Source organism: Podarcis cretensis (genome assembly GCF_951804945.1).
Source record: "Podarcis cretensis genome assembly, chromosome: 12".
Lineage (NCBI taxonomy): Eukaryota > Metazoa > Chordata > Lepidosauria > Squamata > Lacertidae > Podarcis > Podarcis cretensis.
This window is the reverse complement of record NC_137181.1, coordinates 17,092,797-17,119,858: the sequence shown is the minus strand read 5'-3', so window position 1 is coordinate 17,119,858 and position 27,062 is coordinate 17,092,797. Positions and strand designations below refer to the sequence as shown.

At 43.2% G+C, this 27,062-nt stretch overlaps 1 long non-coding RNA gene across 1 annotated transcript; it reads left to right on the top strand.

Moving 5' to 3' along the window:
* Window positions 1-3,833: 3,833 nt before the first annotated feature.
* Window positions 3,834-21,420, top strand: LOC307199395. Its single transcript, XR_013831966.1, has 2 exons — window positions 3,834-5,987; window positions 21,264-21,420. It is a non-coding gene; the product is annotated as an uncharacterized lncRNA (long non-coding RNA).
* The last annotated feature ends 5,642 nt before the right edge of the window (window positions 21,421-27,062 follow it).

The following is a 27,062-nucleotide window of genomic DNA, read 5'->3' as shown; positions in this document are numbered from 1 at the left end:
TAATCCCCACATCTGGAGCCAGGGCAGGCTCAGGCCCCTGACTCAGCCCAGCTGGTGCTTGTTGCAGGGGAACCTGTGCAGACCGGGGCTCTTCAGAATCAGGCCCAGACTTCGTCCAGATGCTGCCTGAGGCAAAGGATCCAGTGCAGACTGAGACTCTTCTAGTTCTGAGTCCAAGTCCCAGGCTATCACAGTAGGGCTGAGAAAGGCCTGAAACCCTGAAAAACCACCCACATCAGTGTACTGGGCTATATGTACCAATGGTCTGGTGTGGTATAAGGCAACTTCCTGTTTCCATGTACTCCTGGTTGCTTCTGAGTAGCGTTGCCGGTCTTGAAAAGCTCTGTATTCCCCCCGAGGGCTTTGGCCAAACATAACAGGGTGCCCGGAAAAAAACAGGAAGCCGGATTGATTTCAGCAACATCCCTCTCGTTTTTGTTATTCAATGTCATGCAATTGATTTCAGCAATAAAATCGACATTGCCACGTTTCAGTTCATTTCCAATCCAATCGGGTTTCTTCCAGGGCATGAGCCAGAGCTTTACATAGCGTCGGAGAAAGCCAGTGCTCCCTTATCTTACAGCCCCAACACTCAGAGGTCTTCTCTGTTGACCTGCAGTGCTCTTAGAGAAGTCAACCAACAGGTCCCTTCTTCCTAGGCATTCTAAATATATATATGCTGAATGGCAGAAAGCCAGAGTTATGAAAGACAGAAGTGCACCTAATTGCAAGGTTACCAAGTGTCATCAAGCTCATGTAATGTTCAAACGGCTGCCAGCTTCCTGGTGCCTGTCAATTGTCTGCATTGAATCTCATATGCTGAGGTGAGCAGTGGAGTGGCCTGGGGTTTCAGGGGTGATGCTTCTATTTAATAAAGAAAATGTTTATACCATGCAGAAGGAGAAAATGCAGTAGCAGCACAAAGCACCCTCCATGAGTTAAATGGCAACTGGAGGATAAGGCTAGCAGTAGCTACTAGCCAGGATGACCATGTTCTGCCACCAATGTCAGTTCCTGGGACATGTGCTGTTGAACTCAAGTCCTCCTAGTGGACTCCCCAGATTCAATCAGTTGACCACTGTCAGATAGGCCTTTGGCAGGGTCCTCTTCTTATGTTCTTATGAGCCATAAGAGATGCTATGTACAAAGTGATGGGTGGTGTCATGTTCAATGAATTCCAGTCCTCCCCCCCCCCATGGCAGACAGCCAAGGAAGTAGACAAGGAAGCTCTTACCAAGTCTATATTCAATATTTACAGTGAAAGGCCTCTCTGCACACTGCCTCTTAGTTTAATGGCATTGCTCCAACTGAGCTCCTCCCCCTTCCCTTCCTCATAACAGCACTTTCCCTTATGGTGGCCACCAGGGGCTAATTGTCTCTGAATTCTTTGCTCTTCCACTTTCAATGCATGACGGGTTCTGGAAGAAAGGGGGCTAGAAATTCTCTCCAGTGATAACGTGTCAGCTGGCTGCTCTGTCTCTGTCTCCCCCTTCACTTCTCCCAACTCTTCCGTTTGCCTGTCTCTGAGCTGTGACCTTCCTCAAACCACTGCTGTAATTCAATACTGCCTTCCTCTTCTCTAGAAGGTTCAGGAGGAGGGGTGCGGTTTCCACCATTCCTCCTCAGTCTTGTCTCCCTCAGTCCAGTCCCTGACAGATGGGGGGAACTTTGGGTAATCCAAGCATGTCCATAGGACATACTAGGCCTAAAGAATACACATGTTTCAGGACTCCAGCATGGTTAGGGCATGGTCACCAGTATTCCTTCATTGCAACAGGTATGGTGGTCAGTGGCCATAGAAAACAGGGCTCCTGCACCTTTAACAGTTGTGTAGAAGAAGGTATTTCAGCAGATGTAGCTGAACATGCAAACTACATTTGCTGAAATAAGGATGCCCCCTTTGCAATCCTAGAAAAAAGACGAGATGGGTTTGCATAGAATCTGTATAGGTTATTATACGTATAAATACATCCAAAGTTAGAAAATATTACTCTAAATTAAATAGAAATGCAATGCATTTTTACCAGTGTGGAAGACCAGGTGATCTGTGTGCCTGCCAAGTCCATGTCTGCAGGTTCTGCTGCCTATTGATGGATAAGCAAGACCCGTGCCTTTCCTTCTTACAGCTCTTTAAATTTAAACCGAGCTTGGGCCAGACAGAGGATTTCAAATAGAGGATTCCTTCAAACAGATGATTGTTGCTTGTGGAGTCAGATACACAGCAGCTCTGGCTTAATTGCCCTCTTCTGCATAACTGTTGGAAGAGCCCTGTCTCCTCTGGCAACTGGATGTCACCAGGCAAGCAAGGCAAGATCCAGCAGTGCTTGAGGTTACTTGTGGCCTGGGCCAATGTAAGATCCTGCTCTGCAAGTTTAGCAGGTTCTGGTGGTGAGATAGCAGTGAATGGCAAATGTCATTCATAAAATGGATTACAAGGCAAGCTGTGACCAGAGTATGCCACCCAAAACAGGAAGACTGCAACAGCTATAAAGCTGTTATACTATGCGTATATTTATTTGAAAGTCCCATTGAAGTCAGTGTGACCTTCTTAAAATCATATAAGCTTTGTGGATGTGTCAGCCCAATATGTTTTGCTGCCTGAATTAGAGCTTGAATAATGTGCCAGTTTCCATTTTCATCTACCTGCTCTTCATGGTGAACCAGATGGTTTCACCCTGCTGCATGACTGGGCCAGCCCTAGATTGGGTTGCAAGCGATCTAAATCTTCATATTGAACAGTTTGTATAATTAAAATAAAGTACCTAGATAACAGACAACCCCATGATTATCCTGGGATCTCGGTAAGCCTCTTGACAGCAGTGGATCACCTGGTGTGGCTGAATCATAGCAATAGCCTTCTCTCAGCAGCATCACTGCTACTTGCTTGGAGACAGTGGTGAGATCAGGGCTACAATGGTGCACCGGAGGAGCCAAACCAGCCTTCTACTGGTACACCCACATGGCCTCAACCTCCCTGCCATCGTACCCCTTTCTGCTGCCAGGAGTCGCTGCTGCCAGGAGATTATAGCTCTGTTCTGCTCCATTGTATGAACCAATTCTGCCTCTTGATGATGACCTAGTTAACTTGATGCAGTGGTGTACTGAGTGGTTTGGCTTTGCAAAATAATAAAAAAATGACACTTGTGAAAGGCAAGCTTTGCCAACCTGGTGTTATCCAGATGTCCAACACCACAACTCCAGATGTTTGGAACATGAAGTCCTCCAGATGTTTAGGACCACAACTTCCATCAGCCTCAGCCAACACTGCAAGGGCTGTTGGGAGTTGTCCTCCCAAACCTCTGGAGGGCCCCACGTTGGTGAAGTCTGATGTACAGTGAGACTTCTTTTTTTAAAAAAAGCCTATAATCCTTTTGTAAATATGCACAATGTTTTGTTGGGAGGAGGAAGTTTCTGCTCTGCTAAATGAGAAAAAATACTTTTTGATTTCCGGAAACCAGCAGAGTGAGAGTGCTCAATTTCTTTCATCATCCTGGCTTTGTGTGCTCTCTCCACATCTGTCTCTGTAAGCATCCCATTTCAGTGTAAGAACTCAACTGAAATGTCTCTCAGCTCCCTCCCTGGGTTCCTGCTTAAGCCGCCTGTCCATATATAGGCAATTTTGGACTCTCTGCTTAGCGCTTGCATACAAATACCTCCTTGCCATCCTCCAGCAAACGTGTTCCGTCATGATCTTCCCCAAATCTCGGTGAGAAAGCAGCACAGTGCCAAGGTGCATGTACATGCAAGAAAGGAATGTAATAAATTACAAAGTTCCAAAGGGGAGGGGGGGAGGAAGAACCAAAGAAGAAAAGAAAAGGGCAATGTGTTTGCCAAAGGGCAAAATCTTTCAAAACCAAGTGTGTGCTTTGCAGTGTGTGCTTTGCAATCAGTGCCATGACATGGGAAAATGAGTAACATGCTTTCTTGGTCATTAAAGAGACTGCAGTGAAACGCTGTGAACTGGCATTGAGGTCTAACTCTCATTAACACGTACTTCGCTCTGTTGAGAAGCAAAGGCGATTGCAGTTATTGTGGTGCTGACCTTTCACCTCCGTGGTCTGCACAGTTAAAAGCTCCCCAGGCCTGGAATTCTTTCACTCCAAAATCATAATTAGGACTGTTAGTCATTGCAAGGGGGTTCTAAGATTTGTACTACCAATCAGCTGCATGGCTTGAGCGCTGTGTAATAGGCAAGAGATCTGAGAGGAGGAAAAGAAGAGAGAAAGCAATCAGGATTTATTTTCATTTTGATCAAGCCTGCCCAACATGGTACAAAGCCATTGATGGTGTCCAAAGGACCCTTAGTAAACCGCTTGCTCATTATGCTTGGCCAGAATGGGATGATACAATCTGAAGGCACATGAAGGCACCATCTGTAAGCTGGACTGGGCTTGGCGGGGTCCCTTGGATAACATGGTAGCAGAAATGCAGCCTGGGTAGCTCAGTTGGTTAGAACCTGCTGCTGACAGTGCCAAGGTTGCAGGTTCGATTCCCGTATGGGACGGCTGCATTGCAGGGGGTTGGACTAGATGTTCCTCAGGGTCCCTTCCAACTCTACGATTCTATTAAACAGAAGGGGGAAACCCACATGTGTTGTCAAGCACCTGGGAAGCTTCAATACAGGTGGTGGACCATGATGGCTCGATGAATCGTAAGTAGGGATGGGTGAATCTGCCAGCGTTAGTTTCTAACTGTTCCAGTCGTATGTTCAGTTTACCCTATTTCCACATCAGTCTGCATGGGAGCGGGGCGACCTCTTGCCTCTGTGGACCACCGCCTCTCAGTCAGCACCTGGGAATTTTCAGTCTTACCTCTTGCCATAGGAGGCTCAACCCCGCATCTGAGAAGTCTCAAAGATGCGATTTGCTCACATTTACTCATAGCATAGTAATTACACATTACAACTCCATTGACTGGATGGAGGATGTTGCTTGCATAATGTAGTTCTCATTGCATTCCAATTATTTTGTGCAACATGACATTTATCTGTGTGGTAAATCTCTCTGATCCTCCTAGCCCATATTTTAAGCAGCTGGCAAAGAAGATATTACATGCCATTCTTGTACGTTAGTTAACATCCCAAGATCTATTGAATCCATCGGGACGATTCTGTGCCTGCTTAGCTATCTGATCATGCTGGGCAGTATGGGGGGGGGGGGGATATGGAAAGATCTCCCCCTTCCCACAGCTCAAACCTGGGCATCCTCTTCGACTAGGTGTAAGGATTGCAAAGCAATCCCGAGCAATAATTCTGCATCATACACTTTCTAACATTTAATCAAAGAGATTACTCATTGGGCTTTCCACCACATGCATAAAACACAATTTCGCTCTTACACAAATATATTTGTAATAGATATTAACACTCATATTAGTAATGACATTGTAAATAAGTGGTGTATGCAATGGGTGTGTGTGGGCCGTAGCTGAAGTGGCGGAGTACATGATTTGCATGCAAAAATTCCCTGGTGCAATCTCTGGCCTCCCCCCAGAGGTAGGGCTGAGAACGAGTCGCTGCTACTAATTGTAGATGGTGCTATGCAAAAATGGACCAATGGTCTGACTCATTATAAGGGAACTTGTTCAGTTCCTACAGTGAGCATACATGCGTAGGCTTAAAGCTGTGCCACACAGACGCTTATGCCAGCACTCACTTCCAATGTGTTATCTATCTATTTATTTATTTGAGCAACTTACATGGCATTTAACTACAATAGCCTCAAAGATACAGCGCAAGAACGATAAATCAGTTAAAACTATAAAATTAATTAAAACTGATTTTTTATTTCTTTAAAAAAAAGTTTTCAGGAGTTGCCAGATGTTCAGCAGGGATGGGGCCTGTCTGCCCACAACTGGAAGGCGGTTCTGTAAAATTGGAGCCCATAATACTAGATGCATGGCTCCTGGTGGATACAAGCATCTGCACTATGGGGGACCACAAACAGTGACTCCTCTAAAGACTACAGCGACCAGGCAAGGTTTAAATGGTACTTGAAATTATTTGATTAATTGGCTTTTAATTTGGAATGTATAATTTGATTTATTATTTGGGTTATGATTTATGATTTGGTATGATTTTATATCTTATTAACTGGATTATTATTAATGGGTAATTGATTAAAACAATATTTATTTAAAAATTGTACTTGAGGTATCCTGGGCCAAATTTTTCAGGGTCTTGAAAATTAATACAAGAGCCTTGAAAAGTGTAACATTTATTGCAACAAATTACTACATACACCACAGCCACCAACATTCATATAGTTTTGATGCTCTTTGGCACATCTTTCTTCTTCATCTCAACACTGTTCCCCCTCCTCCTTCTCCTCTTCTGCCCCTGATGCCCTTGCCTTCGTTTCTCCACCCATTCTGAAGGAGGAGGTACATAGCTTGGGAGTACTCCTAGAAACAGCTCTGCCACCAGCTTTGTCTGATTTTACAGCTACTGCTGTTGTTGGACAGGAGTAGCTTGACTACTATAGTCCATGTGCTGGTAACCTCAAGTCCAGGGGTCAGCAACCTTTTTCAGCCGTGGGCCAGTCCACCGTCCCTGAGACCATGTGGTGGGCAGGACTATATTTTGAAAGAAAAAAAAATGAACGAATTCCTATGCCCCACAAATAACCCAGATGTGCATTTTAAATAAAAGGACACATTCTACTCATGTAGAAACACACTGATTCCCGGACTGTCCACGGGCCGGATTGAGAAGGCAATTGGGCTGCATCCAGCCCCTGGGCCTTAGGTTGCCTACCCCTGCTCAAGTCTTTATTACTGCAATGTGCTTTATGTGGGGGTCTCCTTGGGCCTAGTCCGGAAGCTGTAGCTGATACAGTGGTGCTTTGCAAGATGTAAAGAATCCGTTCTGCGAGTCTCTTCGTCTAGCGGTTTTTTCATCTTGCGAAGCAAGCCCATTGACAGCTTAGCGGATTAGTGCTATTAGCGGCTTAGCGGCTTTTAGCGGCTTTTAGCGGCTTAGCGGCTTAGCGGATAAGCGGATACGTGACTTAGAAAAAGGGGGGCGGAACCCGCAGGAACTCGCAAGACATTTTCGTCTTGCGAAGCAAGCCCATAGGAAATTCGTATTGCGAAGCACCTCCAAAACGGAAAACCCTTTCGTCTAGCGGGTTTTCCGTCTTGCAAGGCATTCGTCTTGCAGGGCACCACTGTACAGAAGTCAGTAACCAGACAGCTGATGGGGTCACCTGGCTGATAAGATATGACAGCATTGTTAAATAACCTGTATTGTCTGCCCATCTGCTACAAAGCCAAGCTCAATATTATTGTATTAATTTACAAAGCCCTGAGCAGCTTAGGTCCACAATAACTTAGGGACTTCCTGAACACTTATTCCTCACAGGAGGAAGGCACTGGTGGGCCAACTCTAGTCAACACACACATCATTTGTATTAATATATGAATTCAACCATTCCATCCACATCAATTAACTGCATACCATTTGTGAGAGAGGAATGGAATAACATAAAAGAGGAAGTAGCTAAGGATGCTTGAATCTGACAATTTCAGTTTCTTTCAGCTTCTCATTTTTCCAATCTTAAGCAGAGTTCTTCATATTTCTGTTTGCAATACTTTAAAAAGTCATCATGAAAATTTGCCAGGATACTATTGCAATTTTTGCCAAATATATAGATTTTTATATGTTATTTTCACTAATATGTACATTTTAACTTTCCCGTATACATGTTACATAGCTGGACAATTGCATTGCAAAATTTGAAGAAGTGAAAATTTCAATTTTGGTTTGTGCATTGTTTCTGTGTTGTTATGGAAAGCGCAAACGATGACAGTTTTCCTTTACATGCAATCTGAGTTGAGCTTCTTCCCCGTTTCTAGCAATGGCTGACAAAATGGGACAGTGAAATGAGCCCTTCACACCTCAAAATTTTGTTGCAGGTCTCACTGGTAGTGCAATAGTGGTGATGTCATCACTTGATGTTGTAGCCATCCAATTTTGAACTTGCTTGTGAAAAGAGAGCCAGAAAGCTTTGTGAAAAGAGCAAGATTCTTTCCTTTCTCCGTGAAAAGCTGCTTCCCATGTATGAGGAGATAATGAGCATCCATGAAATTTTTTATCTTTCCTCCAACTAATAATACAAATTCATTAGTGGATTAAGGCTAATATATATGCTTGTGAATCACACCCACAGAGTCCCTAACCTTGTCGCATGTTATCACATCTGTCGTCTGCTTGGTGAAACATTTTAATTACTCTCAAAATAGCAGGATCACATTTCCTCAAGTAACAAATTAGCTTCACTATTTTTTTATTTTTTATTTGCAAAAGGGAGAGGAGAGAGAGAGAGATTGAGACATTTATATCAATTTCATTATACCAATGAAAGAAACAATTGCAGTAAGGCACAGATTTATCACCGGGAGCTCTCAGGATAAGCAGCAGAAGCAGCTTTTTTTAAAAAATAAATAAATTGCCAGCAATTATCATGTGTGACGGCAGAAATACAGGATTTAGGAAATGCTTCAGGCAGAAACATGAAATTACCAGGCTCCATCTTCACATGCCACCAGGTATATCAGTCGACTCCTTGCTGGGTGGAAGATGATTCCTCATGTGTCTTGTTATTCTTTGTGCATGCTCTGAGGCCTCCAGCAGGGAGAGGGGTGATGTTTGTATCTCCACCCTTGAAGCAGAAGCCATGGCCTGACACTGTGCTGTATGTGGGGCTTCTCATGCACTTGACCCAGAAGCTGCAGTGAGTGTGGAATGTACTTCAGTACAGTTGCTGACAGAAGTGAGACCCTGACAACATGTAACACCTGTGCTCAGAGGCCTGCACTGGTTGCTAATCTGCCACCAAACCAAGTCTAAGGTGTTACTATTAGTATATAAAGTTTCTATCCAAATGCGATTTGGGTTTAAAATGCAGTGTAAGGAGTCACTACGGGAGTATATTGTATTTAACAAAATGGGGTATCAGAGTTTTTAGGGGACTAACCAAGTTGGGATAGTTGGGATAGCAGGCTTGTTGGTTTTTGAATGTCTTATGTAGATTTTTTTCAATTTCGTTGTTCTGTATGGGACAATGACAATGAAGATTATCGTATCATATCTTATCGTAAAGCCCTCGATGCAGAGCTTTCCAAACTTTTCATGTTGGTGACATACTAAACCGGAGGTTAAACTAACCCCTTTCCAGGCCTGGGAGGAGCAAGTGCAACACATCTACAGTAAAACATAAGTGCTGCCCTTTTGGGACTGTGGAATCAAGGGCATGACCAAGCACCTGACAAACTGCAATCCAGGGCTGGTGGTATGAATTCAGCTTAAGAAGAGTCATCAGATGTAATGTATGGGTGAGAGACTAAGACATTTTTGGAGCAGTGGGATGCTCAGACTTCAGATTCTTCACATAGCTCTCTGTGGGAGGTAAGTGCAAATTCCTCTTTTGCACATTACATTTAAAGTCTCAAAAGAGAGTCATTCACACAACCTGTTCCTCTCCCCTTTCGTGTGTGAAGCTAACTGTATGTGTGTGTGTGTGTGTGTGTGTGTGTGTGTGTGTGTGGTGCTAACCTTGGGCTAGCTGCCTTGGCATTCTGAGGGATTAGAAAAGAGTTTTGAGCATGACTAAGCCAACAGAAGAGTAAAATAACCCACTGAATTCTTTTGTACTCCACATATGCCCAATCGGAAGCTTCAAGTGTATATATGTATCTATATATATATGGAGGGGGGACTTGGAGACTTAGTGGTTACCAGGAGAAGACCTCAAGGGCACCACTGCACCCGTGGGCACCACATTGGCAACTCCTGGCTTAAGGCATAAAAAATAGTAATTGGGGTGATGGCTCTCTATCTGGCACACAGCTGATTAACTTCCATATGGTGGCATATCACCCAGCTCACTGAAAATCGCCTAGTCTCATCTAATCGATAAACATCCACATTCTGCTATGCAGATGCCTGTTACGTTTTGTTAGCAAATAACATTTCTGGCCTCTGGATTTCAAGAACCCTTTTTAGTCTTTGTTTACACTAACACCGCCTCTGCCGACTTTCAAGAATTGTGCACTATTGACAAAGGTTTGTTGTTGTTTAATTACGAGGTAGATTATTCCCATGTTTAGATGATTACTGCGCATCTTGACACAAATGTTATTCCCCAAACTGCCAAACATAAATTGGCTTTGATTCCTTTCACTTAATCTTATTAGCACTGCGTTGTAAGCCTCTTGTCTTGCAACATTATATTTGATCACCTAGAGGATTTGATCACTTTAGCTTCATCTAATGAACCTTGGTTTGGGAGAGGGGGTATTAATTCCACTCAATCTTGAAAAGGGGGGGGGGGCATGACGACTGCCCACAAATGCTAAAATGCAGCAGAGGAATATACCAATTCACTGTTCTGAAACAGATACCTGTATTTGCAGTAAATTTCATATTGAGCATTTGGAAATGTAAGGTTTTTTTAAAAAAAACATATTAGCTTTTACAAATTAATATTAACATTCACAATCATAGATTTTAAAAAAAACTCAAATAAACAAGATTCTTCCGAATCTTTAGACTGCGCTCCTCCCTCCATGGGTTCTTTGTTTGACCTTTTCTACTGCATATCATACGTCACTCCAATTTTCCAGTTATCCATTATATCCAAAATCTTTGTTACATTACAGGAGCTCTAATGTTTACAGTGGTCCTCTGAATATAATATAATTTTTTCCCATTCTTTATTAAAATTTTGGTCTTCCTGATTTCTGATTTCCCCGGTCATTCTTGCCATTTCTGCATAGTCCGGAAATTTATTCTGCCAATCCACTCTGGAAGGGACCTTGTTGTCTTTCCAGTTCTGGGCTACCAGCATCCTGGTGGCTGTCATTGCATACATGAATACTAAGTTGTAACCCATCCCTGATCATTCGCTTCTGGGAAACCTTTGGGGGGGGGTGCACATGCTAATGGCGAGCTGAGCCAGGGGCAAATGTGGGCTGAGCAACAGATGTAAATTTACCTTTCTACCCTGGGATACTTTCAACACACCTTCATGTACCTGCCTCTATCCACAAGCCAGGAAAGCAAGAAGTATTATCACAATCCAGCTCAAAACATGCTAGCCTGGTAGGGGGTGTGGTTGGAGAAGGGTGGGTATGGACATCCATATTCAGTGTTCCTCAGCTCTGCAGTAATATATCTATAGTGAGGGGCTGCAATATACAGCACAATTGAACCCTCTCCCTGTTTGGTCCTTCAAGATCACACTCCACATTGTGGAAACACCACACCAGACAAGGGATGCATTAAAATATATGTATCATCATCAGCATTACCTGCAAAATAGCTCAGTCAGTAGAGCATAAGAATCTTAACCTTGGGGTTGTGAGTTCTTGCCCCACATTGGGCTAAAGATTTCTCCATTGCAGGGGGTTGGACTAGATCAGTGTTCCCCAACCTTGAGTCTCCAGCTGATTTTGGACTACAACTCCCATCTTCCCTAGCTAGCCCTAGGGTCAGAGATGATGGAAATTGTAGTTCAAAAACAGCTGGAGACGGGAAGCGCTGGTCCCGTCCAACTCTGCACTTCTATGATTCTATGGTTTTAGTGTGCATTGCTCCTAATGTATACGTTTTCGTATTCAGATTATAATAGTCAGTATAATACTTTTAGCAAGTGATTTCTCCTAATATCACGCCATTTTATGCATACATTCTTCTGATACTTTTTCGTAAGCATGATTTGGTTGGAGAACTGCATTGAAAAATTCAGAATTTCAGAGGACAGCTGTGTTTCAGTTTGTGATTGGTTCGAGAAGTATGAATTAGGTAAGTTCTGATTAGAATGTGAACTGAACTGACTTTCTCCCACATCCCTAGGGCTGTATCCGATGAATTTATATCCCTAGATCTTTTCCCAGCAGCCTGGACAAGACATCCACTGGCTGCCCATGGATAGGGAGATGTCAAAGGTTTTCTGTTGCCTTGCCCCCTCCTCTCATCCCAAGGACCATAGGAATGCACTCAAAAAGAAAAATTAAATGTTGCTACATTAAAATATGGATATTTTATCTAACAGAGGTGAAAGGCAGAATGAAATGTCAGGGACAGGATTTAGACTTGTCAGAGTCAATCTAGGTCTCTCTTGATATATCCTCTGGAGACTTTTAAATTATTGCTAAGAAAGAGCTATTTCTTTTTCATTTGTAGAGAACTGCAAATCAGTAGAGAATAGATGACATCCTTTGCAGATGAAGAAGAAGGGAATCTCTGACACTTTCTTTCGTTCTCACTTCATGCATTTAAATATTACATATTACCAGCTCCAAAAGCAATTGCCTCATAAAACTGTAATCTTCCAGTTCAACCCTTTAAAAATACATAGTTCGCCTTGTATAATCACAGTGTTCTATAATAGCATCAAATGCAGCATATTAGTCAAGTAGGCTACTGATCTCTTTCTCTCCCTTCCTACGTATATCGGCAGGAAGGTAGCCATATTACACATCACATAAGCACATGTGCCGAGGTGTGTATAGATAGATTCGAGCTGAAGAGCTCCCTTCATTTCTCTGCATTGCACAGAGAAAGTCGAGGCAGCTGCAGTCCCAAGGGTGTGCAATAACCTCCAGCTGCATACAGAAAAAGGCAGTCAATGAAATCCTTAAATAGGCTGCAAGTATTTACAGTATTTGATGGAGAGATGAGTTTGTTTGTGTGTGTGTGTACATGTATGTGAAGAAATAGCCGACTTTCATTTACAGTGGTACCTCGGGTTAAGTACTTAATTTGTTCTGGAGGTCCACACCTAACCTGAAACTGTTCTTAACCTGAAGCACCACTTTAATTAATGGGGCCTCCTGCTGCTGCCGCACCACTGGAGCCCAATTTCTGTTCTTATCCTGAAGCAAAGTTCTTATGGGTGGCACTTGGGGGGGAATTGTCATCGCACCACTCCTTGGTGTGTGGAGTACCTCAGGGTGTGATACTCTCCCCGATGCTTTTCAACATCTTTATGCGCCCCCTCGCCCAGCTTGTACAGAGTTTTGGGCTGGGTTGCCATCAGTATGCCGATGACACCCAACTCTATCTGTTGATGGATGGCCATCCTGACTCAGCCCCAGACACACTGACCAGATGTTTGGAAGCTGTGGCTGGATGGTTACGTGGGAGCCGGTTGAAGCTAAATCCTTCGAAGACAGAGGTCCTGTGGCTGGGACGGGATGATATGGGATTGGGGGGGCAACTCCCATCTCTTGCGGGGGCGCAATTAGTGCCAGCACTGTCCATTAAGAGTTTGGTTGTAATCTTCGACACCTCCCTTTCCATGGAGGCGCAGATTGCAGCTATAACAAAGGCGGCATTTTTCCATCTCCGCCAAGCTAAGCAGTTGGCTCCTTACCTCTCTCGCCCTGACCTAGCCACTGTGATCCACGCGACGGTCACCTCCAGATTGGATTATTGTAACTCGCTCTACGTGGGGCTGCCCTTGAGACTGACCCAGAAACTCCAGCGGGTGCAGAATGCTGCAGCGAGACTCCTTATGAGGTCTTCGCTGGGAGATCACATTCACCCGGTGCTATACCAGCTGCACTGGCTCCCAGTGGAGTACAGGATCAGGTTTAAGGTGCTGGTTTTAACCTTTAAAGCCCTATACGACCTAGGACCCTCGTACCTACGGGACCGCCTCTCCTGGTATGCCCCACAGAGAAACTTACAGTTTTCAAATAAAAACATCTTGAAGGTCCCAGGCCACAGAGAAGTTAGGCTGGCCTCAGCTAGAGCCAGGGCTTTTTCGGCTGTGGCTCCGATCTGGTGGAACACTCTGTCACAAGAGACCAGGGCCCTGCGGGGCTTGACATCTTTCCGCAGGGCCTGCAAGACAGAGCTGTTCCATCAGGCCTTTGGCCAGGGCACAGCCTGACTCCCTCCCGCGGCAATCTTCGCGGAGCTCTGGCCCAATGGCTGCCAGTGGCTTGAATTAATTAATTTTATAATGAATGATTTTAGAGTGTTGTTTATGCTGTACTTTTGTACTGTTTTATTGTTGTTAGCCGCCCTGAGCCCGGCTTCAGCTGGGGAGGGTGGGATAGAAATAAAAATTATTATTATTATTATTATTATTATTATTATTAACCTGAAGCACTATTTCTAGGTTAGCGGAGTGTGTAACCTGAAGCGTATGTAACCTGAAGCGTATGTAACCCGAGGTACCACTGTACCTGGATTGCAGTCGACTAGACAAAGGTTAGATTCACACTCATTACTCCTCTTATGCCTCTGGGTCTGCCCACTTTATCCTCTGATCACATCCAGTTCTGCCTCTGGACCCACCTGCATCTGGTAGGTGGCCCTCAGAATGTTGCCCATGAGAGAAGGTGGCCACCAAGCTGAGAACATTTCCCCATTCTTACTATACATCAGCGACCTAGTTTAATGGTAATTCCCTTGAACACCTTCTACCACAAAGTACCCAGGTACATAGCTTTGTGAAAAGCATGATGGATCTCCAACAGAGAATCTTTAGCACTCTTCCCTAACTCCAGTTCCCAGGGTTCTTTGGGTAATCATTTGGCTTATCCTGCTATAAAACCAATATAAAGTTTTAGACTTGCACATGCCTTTTATGTTTATGCTACAGCATTTTCACAAACCAGCCTTCATGCAAATAGATAGAGACAATGCATACATTTGCAGAGAGGCTGATTTCCAAGGATGGGAACCAAAATCCCATCTACTCTTCTGGCAAGAGAGGCCCCTGTGGAATATGGCTGTTGGCCCTCTAGCAACAAACAGTTTTCCCCAGCATCAGCCCTTCAGTGCAAGGTTAAGCCTGGGAAATCTTCTTTGGCTTGGGGTGTTGCTAGGTACTTAAAAGATTTAGTACACAAGACAGACAAATTTGCATAACTTTTGCATATGCTAATGTGCATGTACAGACGCAGAGGTGGAGACCACATGTCACAAAAGTCAAGCCATCTGATTTCCCAACCAAATCTCTCTGAATCCTTCGATGAAATTTGCACCCCAGCCCAAATGGGTTCCTATTTGGTTCATTTACCCAAGTTAATCTCCCTACAGATCCTTTTTAAATCAGATTCAGTTCTCTTTCAGTCATCTCAATTCATTACACCCCAAACAATGTCTAGATAGATTAAATCAATGTTTTCCCCAAAGTAATATGCAATGGAGCAACCACAAGCCCCAATTTAATTTTCCCCAAATTAATTGCCTACCCAGAAACATTTGTGGCCTGCATCTTGTGAGCCCCCTGCAGAGCCAGGGAAGTCTACACTGGCTCCTGGTTCTCACCTTCCATTTGAGCCAAGCATTGCCAAGCCTCAAGTGCATCCCCAGGCATGAGTCCTGCAAACTTCAGGAAAAACATCCTTATTGATTATTTTGCAGAGATGCTTTTGCTCTTCTCTGCCCAGGTCCTCGTGGAGGACTCTTGATCCATGTAATATAGACCTCATGTGCTTATGGAATGACAGATATGTGTGAGAGGCAAGACAAGCATACCGAGAGTACACCATGATTAGATCCCTGAGTCATCCAAAACTCTTGCCTGAAAGTAGCACGATTGTGTTGCTAATGAGCAGATGTCATTTAAAGGGAGCACAATTTGCAACTTGAATTAAAAAAGAAAATGTTTGCGCTATGCAATAGCTTTTGGACAATGGAGGAATGAATGCACCAACTGAATCGCATACATGATGAATCCCAGATCTCACAAGCATCGTTTTCAAATTCTGGAGATAAGTTTGCAGGTGGTTGGCAAAGCTTTTCATGCCTTGCATGAAAAAAAAAAGAAAAAAGTTTGGCATTCCATATTACTGTTTTAAAGTCAGCCTTTGGTACAGTTTCCTGGCTTTCTTTATTGCAAATTTTGATGGAGAATTGTGCAATAAACTTTGCAGCATGGTTGTAACTTCCTTTCTACTTAGCGCATTGATGATTTGCTGATCAGTACTTAGCAATCTGTTAAGCCTGCTTTGCTGGATTTCATTTAACTTGCTTCTTTCACATAGCCATTCAATGTGGTTATATTCACCTTCATTTGATACATTGAGTTGGCTTCCACTTTGATAAACAAGCAAACTAAATGAATTAAGGGAAGCTGAAGTGAATTAATCAAATGAATTCCAGCTTCACTGAACTATGTGAGTTAGAACAGATTACATTTTATGCTAACATTCAGAATCGTCAGAATTTATATTTAAAAATTCATTAAAAAGTAGCAAAGAGTTGTGCTTCCTTTTTAATTAATGGATTTTTCAACAGCCTTATCCACTTCAAGCTGTACTTTGGGCATGGTGGGCCAATTTTTTTGTTGATGCAATATGTTGCAGATTTATTAAATGGAGTTACACTGACTTACGCAAATGGAGACTAAAGAAAATATACTAGAATGTTCCAAATGACTACAAGTAGACAGTATTTTTAGAATCTATACTTAGATGCCTTGGGTTGTGTCCAAAGTTAGTCATCCTGAGAGCAGACCCATTGAAATTAATGGGCATTACTAATTTAACGTCCATTAATTTAAATGGGTCTACCCTACTCTCAGGGACTCAGGTGGCGCTGTGGTGTAAACAACTGAGCCATGGGCTTGCCAATTGGAAGGTCGGCAGTTCGAATCCCCACGACAGGGTGAGCTCCTGTTGTTTGGTCCCAGCTCCTGCCAACCTAGCAGTTCGAAAGCACATCAAAGCGCAAGTAGATAAATAGGTACTGCTCCGGCAGGAAGGTAAACAGCGTTTCCGTGCACTGCTCTGGTTTCGCCAGAAGCAGCTTAGTCATACTGGCCACATGACCCAGAAAAACAGTCTGTGGACAAATGTCGGCTCCCTCAGCCAGTAAAGCGAGATGAGCACCGCAACCCCAGAGTTGTTCATGACTGGACTTAACTGTCAGGAGTCCTTTACCTTTACTTTTAGCCTACTCTCAGTAGAATTTAGCTGGATCCAACCTCTTTGTCTGGAAAGCTCAGGTATAAGTTCTAACAAATAAACATCTGTGCCAGTCTCCCTTAGGGAAATATATGTGATGGATCATCTACTACAAGTATGGACAGTTTTATCCTAAAGTATCTCCCACTATGTTTCATTAACTGTGTTGTGTTCTGATCCAGGTATACTATGCACTTTTTCTATGCCAGTAAAAGAGATTGACTGATAGACAAAAGTATGGAGAAAGTCCCTCTCAACCCCAAAGTACAATGTGGGGTGAGCAAATACATCATTGGCATTGTGCCTGGGTTGCACAGAATGGTTGGCTGACAGGGGGTGGTACAGTTTACTGGGATGGAGAAGGGCAAAGTGGTGGTGAGGAAAGCACAGTGCAAACAGGAACCGGTCTGGCACTCCTTCACCTGCAATTGAACCACGTTGACCTCACAGCTATCTTGCCCCTCACAACCACTCTCCCTCCCAGCAAGCTGCCAAGACTCAGGCAAAGGGAGGTCAGGCAAGCGCCATCACCATGCGCCACTGACTGCTACAACTCTGAAGTGGTGACAGAGGAAATAAATGACTTTTGCTTCTTCTGTGAAGAAGGGAGATGAGCCTGCTTCCCTGGAGGTCAGAATGCAAGCACAGAATATTCTCCGCATTGGGGCAATTCCTCCCTTCATATAAGACCTGGACATTTATTTGGAATGTGCAGTGTTCCGGCGTCTCCCTTGTCACCCCTATTGTCATTCTTGTGGGCTCTGTATCCATGTGAGAAATTTACCGCTTGTGGAACTGGGATGTTTCATGATTAATAGTTTCATTCTAAGCTCCTATAGCCAAAGTCTGACAATAATCACCAGTCTTGGACAATACTAAACAGACACTTGCTCCGAACCCAATCCATCCATCTGGCATCTTAATACGCTTCAAGACTAGATAAAGAGGAACAATGCCTCACAGATTAAACTATTTCAGGGCACCATGCAAAGCTCTTTGTCCTGCCTCTGATCTCCTGCTTACCATGGGAGATTCCATGTGAGACAGGACTGGAAGTTGTCAGATTGGTGTGCAAGTTGGTGTGCCATTGCAAACCACATTCAACGCTGAACCTTGACCAACATGCTGGGGGAAGTGGACTGACAGGCCAAGGGAGCTGGACGTCAGTATGGATGAAGCTCTTTTCTCACATCAGCTGTACAGTAATGGTGGAGGCCATCATTTGAGCTAGTTGTCTGAGCTGACCCTTTAGAGATGTCATGCTGCATAGCAGCTTCGAGTTAAATATGTGAGCTATAGGGCATTCAGAAGCTTCCACAAAAGGGAATGTATAATTAGCCAAGATGGATAGATAATGCATTGCTCTGTCTCCAGGGCTTGTGGTAGAGATCAATGGAAGGAATTACTCAGGTGAAATTACTTAGTGGGTGAGGAAAAACTGGTGGAGTGGATGGAGCTAATGGTAGGGTATGCCTAATTACGACGACTCCCCAAACATTGACTTAATGTATAATTTTGTTGTCATTCTTGCTATTGTTTGGGAATCACCAGGTAAGCCTCGCCTTGCTTTCTTCTCTCCCGAAGTCAAGGGCAGCATTGTCCCCAGCGTACACTGCTGACCTGCTGTTGACAACCTGCCCTAAAATGAATAGTTATCTAGTCACTTTTCTCATTGTATGGTTTAAGAAAGCATGTCTGATGCTTCCTTGCTCGGCTTACATTTCAATTCATTCAAGGGAGGAGGGAAATTCTCCACTCCAACACATAAGATCCACAAAGTGGCTTACAACAAGATAATAAATGAGCAACAATGTAAAATTATTATTACTACTATGGGGGAAATTGCAAGGACATCAACAGAATCTCTGTTCTGTCCTGATTGTCCAATGCAAGGTATGGATCAGGCACAGTATTGCTCCTTTACTAAGTACCTAGAGAGTAGAAGCTTGGTCAAAATAGGTTTCTCAGATGTGTGCATTTATTCATGAAAATAACTTAAAATGATGCTTTACATTAGGAAAATTACTTTGCAGTGTTGAGTATATAAGGCATATGAAACTGCACACAAAACCTCAATTGAAATTTGCAGTGAAATACTTTTGAATTTTCACGAGGACTTAAAAAAACCACACACTGACATGGAAATGTGAGAACTGCGCTTAAGACTGAAACAATGACAAACAGAGAGAAACTAAAGTTGACAAATTCACCCATTTCTGCTTGGAGCCTGCTTAGTTTTTTCCATGGGACCTGCTGACAACTTAGTTGTCTTCTTACTCACACAGCCCCACCCACCATTTGCCCAGGTTTTTAGGGAGGCCTAAAGTAAAAAGTGATATTTTATTTTCATTTCTGCTGCCTGTCTTATTTGTGTCTGCTATTAATCTTATGAAGCTGAATGATTTATTTTGTAGTAGGGTTTTGTTTTGTTTCTTTAAAAAAAAAAAACATTGTTAATTGTGATATCTGATATTATCTGCCTACCTGGCACTACCAAGCAAAATACGAACTGTAAGTACCGGGTGGAGGGTGGTGTTTGCACTGCATGCCAACCCCAAATAACAAGGCTGAATTGAGGGAATTTGGGGGCAGGATCTCCCATTACCTGTCATCGCTGTGTGATACCTTCAGAGCGACCACTCAAGGAGCGCATTGCAGGCTGCACAAACAGGATGATAATATGCCGCAAATTAGGAAGCTTTGTGTAAACCAGCACTTGTTTCAAGCACTGGTTTAGCGCTCAGGGCAGAGGCAGGTTTTTCAGGCTTTGCTGTGTTTTGAATCAAATAAACGATTTAATTAGGTTAGCTAAGGAACAAGATGGGGTAGTGGATTTGGCAAGTGAGCTAAGGCCCTTGAGGGCAGGAGCTGAGTACCATCACATACTGTTCATGCTGATTTGAACTTAGGGCACCCAGCACCACGCAGGCAGGATCAGACCTAAGGCAAATAAGGAGCTTTCTCTTGTATATGGTTAGCTGGTTTTTAATTTGATACCTTCTTCCAATATAGATACAATAAAAGGAAGTCCTCCTGCCCCTTGCGCTACTGAAATGACATCAACCTGGGTTTGCTAGCTTACATCCATTTGTGTGACACTGTAAATATGTCTTGATCTGTAGTTGGTAAGGTGAGGGGATGCTCACAAAATTTGCAGATAACACCAAACTGGGAGGGAGGGACCTAATGCTGCCGAAGACAGGGTTAGGATTCAATATGACCTGAATCCCAACTGTCATTTCATTGTCTGGAGAGGTCACTTCCTGCTTCACATGGAGAAACCATTTTCAATGGAGCCCAGCAATGGAGGCATGCAGCTGCATTGAGGCAGCACCGGGTGTTGAAAATTTGCACCCCTAGGAGTTTTGTGTCTGAAGCAACTGCCTTTGTGCTCCCCATGCTGGCTTGTTGCTGTTGATAGCCCTTGTGGAAAGATAACTGCCCAGGTAGGAGAAGTGATTGACATTTTCCAATGTTACACTATTGATTATCATCTTCCAAAGCAACTACTCTATTCTGAACTTAAAAATGGAAAGTGTAATGCTGGTGGTCAACAAAAGAAGTTTAAAGACTGTCTCAAGGCAAATCTTTAAAAATGTAGTATAAACACCAATAATTGGGAAACATTTGCCTGCGAGTGCTCCAACTGGAGAACAGCCTTTACCAAAGGTGTCATGGGCTTTGAAGACACTCAAACTCAGGACAAAAGGGAGAAACGTGCTAATAGGAAGGCACGCTTGGCAAATCCACACCATGATCAACTCCTGCCTGGAAACCAATGTCTCCACTGTGGAAGGACGTGTGGATCCAGAATTGGCCTCCACAGTCACTTACAGACTCATTGTTAAAACCGTGTTTATGGAAGACCATCTTACGCAGCTATGAGTGATCACCAAAGAAGAAAGAAAGAAGATTGATAGCCTTCTTCTCCTTGACTTTGTCCAATCTTCTTTTAAAGCCATGCAAGTTGGTAGCTATCGCTGCCTCTGGTGGGAGACAGTTACCTAGTTTAACATACCGGTAGTTTAAAATGGTTTCCCTCCACACAGTGTTTGCCATATGGAATCCACACAGGTAGCCTTGGATTGGGGCTAATGTGTTTAGACATGGGGCCTCTATATACTGCCACTATTACCAAGGACACTTTAAAAAAAGATAATAGAAAATGTATTCCTTGGTGCATTAGTATAATTTGGGCTATTCCACAGTGCAGCACTTTGTGCTTATTAAGAAATGAATTTCACCTGCCATCATGCCCTCTCCCTCATTCTCTTTGTGGTCTTTCTCTTATTAAAGGGAATTTAATTTTTCCTTTCATTATCTTTATTTTCTTCCAGAGGATTAGAACAATTATAAATTCTCCTCAATGGGATGAACCAGAGCTACAAGCAATGACTGATTTCAAATTATTTCATTTTTGTGAGGCGAGGAATATACATTTTAAAAAGCCTCACCCAAAAAAATGCATTCTAAATAAAGATGGTCAGTGATGTATGAGACTCAATACGGATTTCTTCGAGGAGATTAACAAGATTGATAATAAAATAACATTAAAGGGCATAAAGCATTGTACACTGAAATGAATAACAAAAGTCAAAAGCTTTGAGGGTAATTAGTACTTAATTAGAAATAGAGATGCTATCAGCATAATAGTCACAGTTTTATTCATTAGGTTCTGCTACTTGCCTCCACATCACAGTGCCATGGCTGGGCTTTTTGAATATGCATTTACAGAACATAGATCACGGCTTACAGCAAGTGGTTGTTTGGATAAAAGCTATGCTTGAGTTTTGTTTTCCAAAACAAGTTGGCTACCAGTCACTGTTTAATTGAATATTGGGAGGATCCGTGTACATTCCTACTAGTTGCTGTCACTGAGTAGAACAAGTTGTACATGGAAGCACCGACAGCAGCTGTTGCTAGATCTTTGGAAACCTGATCTTGGCAGATTCTTATGAACCTGCCCAAGTGCTAAGATCCTCAGGTGAGCACCTAACTCTTGTTCCCATCAACATCAGAGGCACAGCTGGTGGTGTGACATGAGAGATCCTTTTCTGTGGTTGCTCCCATATTGCCGAATTCCCTCCCAAGAGAGGTTAGATTGGCTCTCTCTTTGCTACCTTTCCACTGGCAGGCAAAGACCTTCCCAATCACAGCAGGCCTTCAAAAACTAAGGTGCAGATGGTGCTGACCACTGCGCTGTTATCATGACAAGTGACATTTCAATGCTGGTTCCAAATGTCTTTTATTGTAGTTTATCTATTGCTTTCAGTTCCATTACTTTGTATTTTAAAGGGATGTTTTAAGTATGTTGTAAGCCCCTCTTTGTGTGCCTCCTCCACGTAAGCTCCAGAGGGTGGCAACACACGAATGGTGGCTAAGGTGGAATGCTCTCTCCAGGGAAGTTCGTCCGGCACCTTCATTATAGAAGAAGAAGAAGAGTTTGGATTTGATATCCCGCTTTATCACTACCCTAAGGAGTCTCAAAGCGGCTAACATTCTCCTTTCCATTCCTCCCCCACCACAAACATTCTGTGAAGTGAGTGAGGCTGAGAGACTTCAGAGAAGTGTGACTAGCCCAAGGTCACCCAGCAGCTGCATGTGGAGGAGCGGAGACGCGAACCTGGTTCACCAGATTACGAGTCCATTTCTCTTAAATCACTACACCACACTGGCTCTCTCAGTATATAATTTTAGGTACCAGGTGAAAACATTCCTCTTCAACCAATCCTTTGGCTGATTAATATTCTACAGCCTTTTAAATGTGTCTGTGGGAAGGAGGGGTTGTTGTTTTGCTGTTTCGATTTAATTATTTACTTGATTCTATCCTGTATTTTTTATTCTGTGAACCTCCCTGAAATCTTATGGCGAAGGGTATATAAATACAATAAATAAATAAATCCTCTTGGATTAATGTGCAAAATACAGTTTAGCTATCCACCAGATTTCATGCTTCTCCAAATATTGCAATGCAGTTTCAAGCACATTTTGAGAGTAAATGTGCATTTAAATATGTATTAAAAATCCACATTTAAGGATATGCTGAGTAATGTGGAAACAGAAGGAAATTTCGGGTAGAAAACCATGTGACTGGAAATAGACGGATTATGTCATCCCTGACTTCTTCTCTGGAGTATATTTATTTTAGAGATATTTATCACACTCTTCAGAGCAGCTGACAAGTTTAAATCAAAACTGCACTAAATGTAAAAGGAAGAATCAGAGAATGATTATTTAAACAGGAAAGGGGTTACAAACAGTAGCAGCAGAGTGATAAAAGTCCTGATTACAAAAATAGGAAACTCAGCATTTTAAAGCATCTCTCTCTCTCTCTCTCTCTCTCTCTCTCTCTCTGTGTGTGTGTGTGTGTGTGTGTGTGTGTGTGTGTGTGTTAGGGCCATACAAGCATCCTGAGGCAGAAAATTCTGAAGTCAGGGTGGCAACACCAAGAGAGTCCTAGCCTGGTTCACAAGCTGGAGGGATGTGAAGAAAGGCCGGAGTTAGTGATCTCCAAGCAAAGCAGTTCACTGAAGGCAGGAATGGGGAACCAGTTGACCACCAGATGTTTTTGACTCCAACTCCAATCAGCCCCAACCAGTCTGGCCAAGTGACAGGGATGATGGGAGTTGTGATAGCAGCAACATCTGGAAACTCATCTGGAAACTCAACACTTCCCTGATCTTAACCTTAGAGAAGTGGGAACCTTATGCTTTTAAGGGTTAACACTAGCATCCTGAATAAAGTATAGAAATGTATCAGAAGCCAAAGCAGCTATTTTAAGAGGGACTTTGTTTGATCCATAAGCCTGGTCCCAGTTAGATGTTACACTCGAAGCCCGAGTCAGAGGCCAGTGGAGGCCAATGGAGACTAGCTGCACTAGGCAGTTGGACATCCCTGCCCAATCCAACCCACCCACCCCCTTCAGCCTGTTCCAAATGTTGTTTGGATTTCCATGTACATTGCTGTATTTTGTACTAAATGTCATTTCTAGGCCTGGATAGCTCAGTTGGTTAGAGCATGGTGCTGAAAATGCCAAGGTTTCAGGTTTGATATGGGACAGTTGCATATTCTTGCATTGCAGGGGGGTGGAATCGATGATCCTCAGGGTCTCTTCCAACTTTAATATTCTATTCTTCTTCTTCAGCAGCAGCCTCATGCATAGCATATTGTATGTGTCCTCTTTGTACATCTGCATGAAACTAGGCTTGGACTTGGTCAGCTGAGCTCACCTAGGACGGTGTGTGCTGAGGCTCCAGAGTCCTCTTGGAATGCATGAGGGCAATATCAGCTACCATAATAGACAAGCAATAGGAAGGTTATCAAATGGCCAGGTCTAAAATAAATACTAAGGTTCCTGTCCTGCTACTGCTGAGTTTGCCTGATCAACAAATAGATGTATTCTGCCTGCTGCATTTCAGAATCCAGCATGGGCAGCTTTCAACAGTGGGGAGATGAATTGAGTCTGGATTTGAGTTCTCTTGCCCATAGCCATGTCCCAGTCTGTGCCCAGTCTGAAGCTTTGCCACCAAGTCCTGGCGAGGGGTGTGAAAAGGTGAATACCAACAACATAATGCCTTGGAACAGCATCATTATCCTTAAATTGCAGATGTGAACCATCAAAGCACATTAAGAAGCTGAAAGCAGTCCACCAGTCACACACTGAAATCCATTGATAAATCTCTTTGGTTTCGCAGCCTATCTGGCAGTGGAAACAGGAGAGCTTGGAAAGCAGTTGGCATGCCACAATACACAGCTGGCGGGTTGTGTGCAGCTTGGCAGGTCACAAGTTGTGCTGGCCTGCGATATGGGTACATGGTGAGAAGTTGCCACTTGATAAATGGTCATCCGCATTCACCCACAATGCTCTGGGTTTTTTGTTTCTGGGCTGGTGGTTCACTTTGAGGACAAGAGCATCCCCGTTGGTTCTGTAAAGCTTCATATTGGTCCCATCTGCAATTTGAGGATAATGGCACTTAGCTCTATCAAAAGAGGATTACAGGATTTAGTTCTGAAGCCCAAGATCCTTGGATGGAATTTAATCTGTACTCTGAAGCTGTGAGACTCATTTTGGATTCTGGTTTTGTTTCATATTCACCACTGGCCTTCTCCCAGCAGATGGGAGTTGGACTTCTCCACGCCGAAAGAAAAGGAGGCAAAAAAACAGTTGGCTTAACTCTGAGCTTAGCGTTGCTACAGGGTGGCTCCCCAAAGCCATGCGAAATGAGTGGTTTGACATTGACTCTGATCAAAAAGCAACAGGGTTAATTTAATTATTCATCTGCTTTGAATATCAAACGGGAAGAATATAAATTTGCTCCACTCTTTAAGAAAATGAAGCTGTCCAAATCTCAAAATGACAAGATGAGAAGGCAGGAGAGAGGGGGGAACTCAGGATTCGAATGGATCTTGAGAAGAACTAATCGTGTTCTGAGCCACGGACGATCCGTTTTCCTCTAAGATACTAACGTGAGCACTTGCGCTCCTTGTAATTGCAGTGTGCCCTTTTGAGTCAAAGGCAGCTCCCTTCTATGATACTTAACTGCTAGCTTCAAAAGATTACAACTGTCCTTCCCGTAACCTATAACCAACAATTAAACCCTACAGAGAAGATTTGCTCTTTCCCCTCAGGGGTTTCTATCAGAAGTTTCGGCTGACAGAGCAGGTGGAAGTACACTGGACCTTGGAAAAGGGCTTAGCTGCTAGAATATCATCACCCATGCTGCAAATTAATAACATTTATATCCAGTTTCTTTTAAAGCCAGACAGCAACTTCCAGGAAAACCTTGTCATTCTTTGCCAGGGCACTAAGGCTGTCCACACCTGCTTGTCTTCAAAAACGTAAGAGCTGGTACTCTCTGACTATTCACTGGAAGTCATCTAGATAGCCCTCCCACCTTGTTTTTGTAGGTATGAGCCATGGCCAGCCCTGTGACTAGACAAGGGTAGCACTTTTGCTGCAGCAGAAGGAAAAGAGATTGTTTCCACTGTAGCGCCTTGACACGTAGGAAGCAATCAGAATGTTGATCCATCTAGTATTTGTGGGATAAACAGCCTCACATAACCAACATGCTTGAGTCTATTTAATTCATGAAGAAGTTAATACCATAGAGTAAGCTGTCCTGCCAGGCTTAGCTATGTCCACTTCCCTTACATTAGGAGGAAATGGTTCCTTTCCCAGTCTACCTGAGAAGCTTGATGTTTGAAGGTGGTTGTTCCAGCTCAGACTGCATTGCTTTCACAGACACTCTTGAGTTCCTTTACCAATAATCTAGAAACTGCCACCACTTTTTAACTAAGCCAGGTTTTATTGCCTATGAAACTTTCTGAAACACAAGAACCTGAACTTGGGAGAGTTTGTAAGTAAACCATTTTTTAACTTACTAAACATGAGATCTTTTTCCTATACTGTGGGACTATATCACTTGAACTACAGCTAACTTGCCAGTGTTAGGAAATCCAGCCCACACTCTTCTTCCTGCATGGTGATCACTTCTGTAAAATAAACATATAATGTGATGAAGGGTCCTTTGTGGATTATCAGGTCAAGAGTCAGAATGGAATACATTTCAGGTCCAGCTCACAAAGCAGGTGTGCAAGAACTGAGCAGTTCATCTTACAACAGTTGCCATAGTTTTCTTGACAAAACAGATTAATGATGATGGACACTCAAGTTGGACACTTTTCACAATTCCCAGCCCCTGGAAAATGTGCAATCAATTTTCTACCATCAATAGCAGCAACCTGTTGGGAGGGGTATCATGTATTTTGCAAGCCAAGAGTTGAAACAATCTTATTTACGGGGTGAGCTTACTTACCATCAGAGATGCGCTATTTCAATCCTGAAGTGTTTCATTTGACATATTTTGTTAATGTTGAGTGCTTTGCCACAGGAGATTGTCAAAACCTCACTGATGCAAGGAAACTTCTTTTGCCTTTTTGAGATGGATGAGAAGTGGCAAATTTACACATCCAGGGGATGATGGGGAATTGTAAATTAGGAGGCACAGAATGCAGTCCTTCACTCATTATTGCTAGGAAGAATCTGATGGGATTTACACAGGGCTAGAACAGAAGTTGTGTCCAGTAGTAGAAACAAATATCCAAATAAAACTTTGGTTGGTGAGTTTCATAACAAT